The sequence below is a fragment of the Argopecten irradians genome, chromosome 9 (genome assembly GCF_041381155.1).
Source record: "Argopecten irradians isolate NY chromosome 9, Ai_NY, whole genome shotgun sequence".
Classification (NCBI taxonomy): Eukaryota; Metazoa; Mollusca; class Bivalvia; order Pectinida; family Pectinidae; genus Argopecten; species Argopecten irradians.
The window spans coordinates 38,360,081-38,365,297 of record NC_091142.1 but is presented as its reverse complement, the minus strand read 5'-3'; positions in this window follow the sequence as shown (position 1 = coordinate 38,365,297).

The following is a 5,217-nucleotide window of genomic DNA, read 5'->3' as shown; positions in this document are numbered from 1 at the left end:
CAACTTAGCGTTTTAAGTGCATGTTCATTATGAAATTGAAAATGTCCTCCTGTCTGGAAACTAGCTACAATTTTAATTTTTTTATGAAAAATGAGAGAACTTTTCCTTCTAATTGTAAACCTATTTCGTTTACCAAGCACTGTCGGCAAATTATTTGGAAAATCATACATACATGCCTCCGTGACCATTTATTTGAAATAATCTGTTGCACAGATATCAATTAGTACAAAGGACATTGTTGGTGGTCTCTAAACTTTTTTGATACACAAACTTCGAAATCCAAGTTAACAACCTGTCGCCCATATTGACGATTGGTCATAAAAATGCAATATGCAAAGCTAGGGTCCAAGAGAGATCCCTCTAGGTTTAAATAGGTAAAGGGACGCACGGAAGAATGGATGGGCCACGGACCACGAACGAAAGGATAGTCCACCACCTGATGATGTTTGGCTGAAATTGACACGCTCAATAACTATCTATACGGTAACAAAGAGATTTTTTATCATTAATGGGAAATGTTCATCACTGTTGTTTTTTTTATTATATAAACTGTAACTGGGTGAATACTGTTTTATTTTTTCCTCAGTAATATATTGAAAACCTTAAGGTTTGATAAATTAAGCTTTGAAAATCATTCAAATGGCCTATAACCGCCAGTTACAACACAGAAATTATGTACTGTAAAAGTCTTGTTTTGAAATAATAACAAATGTGAAATGAAATTATACACCACAGTTTGGCTTCATTGCCAGACCGTATGTACCTATTTCACTTCCCTATAGATGTGAATATTATAATTTTTGACAGGGCTGACAAAAATCATTTTCAGTTCTTATTTGTATTTGTACAATTAAAACCTATGCATTGAAAGTACTGTAATTCTCAAAACATCGGTTATGAATCACATTATTTTTGGTGATGAATAACATATTAAAAGCTCTTCTTCATTCGTCAGAATGAAAAATGCGGCGCTTATAACTTTAAAGGTTATTTTTCCATGCGACATGGTTTAATGAATATTAAAGTATATTAAAGTTCAAGCTAGATGTTGATTGCAACTGCGTTTTCAGAAATTTTCATATTTTTTTTACAGCCAAAAAGCATATTAAGTAAGAAAATGACAAAATTAAAAAAAAAATGGATTGAAAAAATTATTATGCAAGGATACATTTATTTAGCAATTTCACACATCAGTATACAAGTATACATATATATAATGTTGTTGATTTTCAAAATTCTGCACTGTCAAAGTATTGGCAAGGCACCAAATCGCACCATTTCATGTTTTAATTTGTTTTTGTGGTAAAAACAAAGAAATCAAAGTACTGTAAGTACTGAAATGAAAAAGCATTGATGTAACTAAAATTTAGTTCAAAGAAGGCAAATATGCCATTAGTAACATTTTAGGGTGTATATTTTCTTGCAAGTCTCATGTCATTATCTAGTTGGGTTATTTATCTTCCAAGTATTCATTTAATTAATTTTGGATAAATTGTTAAGATCGCGGACAACCATTCCTCCTATTATGAGAAAATTTTAAGAAAATGCTAGACAAATCGGGTGATGTTGACAAAAACCTCTTTTGGAAACTATTTAAAAATAGAACAAGTAATTCAAGTTTAAGTTCAAGTTTTATTTACTTTTTGTCTTTTAACCAATCAGTTGTATTTATATACATCATTAATACATGGCATTCAAATGGATCACATAATACATTGTATAAAGATACAGGTAGACAGTACTACATTCGGAAGAGTATAATTAATTGATTAATAAAGATCGTTTGCCTTCGCAGCTTTAAGGTCTTTTGTTAAGTCCTGTAATTCTTTCACATCTGTTACATTTAAAAGTTGTATAAGTTAAAACATACTTGGTTTTTTAAAATAATAGTTTTTCATGAATTTTTGACAGGTATCAGAGTAACATGGACATTTTAAAACAAAATTAAATTCATCTTCAAAATCATTTAAATTACACAAAGAACATATTGTTATGTATGACACTAAATACATGTAGTTATGAGATAAGGGAGATAACTCCTATAGTTTTTTTATCAATACATCCTATAAAGTTCACATAATTAATTTAGGTTATAGAACTTTCTAGAATATCATCATCGTATAAACAAATATGTTTGTAAACATGTTGATTATAAGTAGAGATCTAGAATGATCTATTTCCAGAAAGTTCTGTGTGTTTATTTGTTTACTGTTTTTAGTTAGATATTTCTGGAAGTAGAAGGTTCTCCAATATTCTTGAATTAGGGTTTAGCTATATATACTCCAACTGTCCAAAGCTAATCAGAACTGTAATGAGACCTGTAATAAGACATATCAAGAATTGTACAGCGCCATATAAGATTCTATTGGGAGAGCTATTGTGACTTTATCTGTGGATTATTACAACACTTTGTGTGGATTTATTCATATTGCCTGGAACTTTACAAATCATCGGTGGACATTCAATTTCCTTGTGGATTTGTGATTATTGTTAATTTGAAACCTGGAAGGATCAAGGATTATACCAGGACATTCGCATACAGATAAGTAACACTTTAAATCATCGTATTACTCTTGTACCACCACCAATTACTCTAGATATTGTAAACCATCTCTGTATAATATTGTATATATAATTAAATTGTGTTTTGAATTTAGCTGCTGGTTTCTCCTTTCTGTTATTCGTTAATGTAACAGAATTGGGGGCTCGTCCGGGATCGATATTCAATTTGTGAAATCTAACTTTGAAAAATTAATTAAGAAATTTTCAAAATTTGTGTACAAACTTTGAGTTTACATTTGAAACCAACAGCTAGATAAATATGACTACTATGCAGGTAGAACAGTTTGTTAAAGCGCCATCCCTGGAAGTTCTTTTGCAAGTTAGTAAGAAGGATTTACTGTTATTGGGTAAACATTTAGGCCTTACTATCAAAACTAATTTGAGGAAAGCTGAAATTAGGAATGTAATTATAAGATATTTTGTTGACAATGGCAAATTTGACTCTAGTGCATTAGATAGTCTAGAGGAAACAGTCAGTTCAGAAATTCAAATTAGACAAATGGAACTTGAACATGAAATGAAACTAAGACAAATGGAAATAGATAAAGAGAAAGAAATGAGAGAAAGAGAAATTGAGAAAGAATTAAAAGAAAAAGAGAGAGATCAGATGTTAGAGCTAGAGAAGCAAAAAATTCAAGCTGAAACAGAACTTAGAATGAAAGAATTAGAACTAGCTTCTCAAGACGGTTCAAGTAATCTAGCTTTTAGGGGTTTACAAGGAAACAGAGGTTTTGATGTCAGTAGAAATATTAGGTTAGTTCCTCCTTTTCAAGAGAAAGAAGTTGACAAGTATTTTCTGCATTTTGAGAAAATAGCTGACAGTATGAAATGGCCTGAAGATAAGCTTACAATGCTTCTTCAGAGTGTCCTGATTGGTAAAGCTAGAGACATTTATTCTTCTTTATCTGTTGATGATATTTCAAATTACCAAGTAGTCAAGAAAGCTATTTTGAAAGCTTATGAGTTAGTTCCTGAGGCTTACCGCCAGAAATTTCGAAACTCGAGAAAGAGAGATGAACAAACTCATGTAGAATTTGCCAGAGAAAAAGAACAATTGTTTAATAGGTGGTGTGATTCTAAAGAAATTGATGAGGATTTCGGTAAATTGAGGCAATTATTGTTGATAGAGGAGTTTAAACGTTGTGTCCACATAAACATAAAAACTCACTTAGATGAGAGAAAAGTTGAAACACTTAGTGAAGCAGCTACAATGGCTGATGATTACGCTCTCACCCACAAAGGCTCATTTGTTAAAAACAGTTCTCAAGACAAAAACAGTACCACAGGTACTAGTAAATTTGGTCAGCCTAGGAACCCAACCTTTAGTGGCCCTTCTAACGACAAACCTAAATTAGGTGATAAGACTAAGTCTGATTCTAAAACAGATCATAGGGCAGGTGTGGGGTCTCCTTCTGGTCCTGTTTGTAATTACTGCAAGAAAGTAGGACATGTTATGTCTGAATGTTATTCTCTCCAGCGTAAGGAGCAAAGGCGTAAACAGTCAGTTCCTTCTGTGTTAGCTATGTCAAAGCCTAGTCAGAAACTTAGTAATATTGTGGAAGATTCTAAAGTGTCTGTTGAGATTAAGAGCTCAGAGTCTGATAGTGTCTTGGAGAAGTACTCTCCCTTCATTTCTGAAGGTTTTGTTTCACTTACTAGTGATATCACCAACTTGAAACCTGTGAAGATTTTGAGAGATACTGGGGCTTCTCATTCTTTAATATTAGATGGTGTAGTGCCTTTGTCTGAGGAGACCTCATCTGGTAGTAGTGTTTTGCTTCAAGGTGTAGAGTTAGGTTTTGTTAATGTGCCTCTCCATTGTGTTTATTTAAAGTCAGACTTGGTTACTGGGCCTGTCACCATTGGTGTTAGACCGGAACTTCCCATAGAGGGCGTGTCGCTCATTTTAGGCAATGACTTGGCTGGAGAGAAAGTTAGGGTAGATCCCTTAGTGTCCAGTATTCCAGATAAAACAGGTGATGCTGAGACTATTCAACAGGAATTTCCTGGTATTTTCCCTTCTTGTGTTGTAACGCGTTCAATGAGTAAGAAGGTTTCTGATGTTGCAGTAGTTGAGGATCATTATAGTCCAGGGTTAGGTGACACTTTCTTGGCTCATGATATAGAGGATATCGGGGGCAAGTGTGATCTTTTGAGCAATCCTGTAGACTTTGATAGTGATGGAGTTGTTCCTAACAAGGGTACTTCTTTGTCTGACATGATGAGCAAATCATCTTTGTCTAGAAAGGAGCTTATAGTAGAACAGGAAAAAGATCCTGAAATCTCCTTATTGTGTAATCGGGCTTTGAGTGAGGAAGAGGCTGAGAAAGTCCCGGTTTGTTACTTCCGTCAGTCAGGTGTGTTGATGCGCAAGTGGCGCCCCCCTGATGTGTCTCCCGAGGAAGACTGGAAGGTTGTCAATCAAATAGTTGTCCCACCGAGGTATAGGCAAGATATTCTAAGTTTGTCTCATGATGTACCTATGGCAGGGCATTTAGGTGTGACCAAGACTTATAACAGGATCTTAGATCACTTCTTTTGGCCCAAGTTGAAACGGGATGTGGCTGATTTTTTGTAGGTCTTGTCATACTTGTCAGGTGGTAGGGAAACCTAATCAGAAAATCCCTGTTGCACCTTTGCACCCCATTCCAGCAT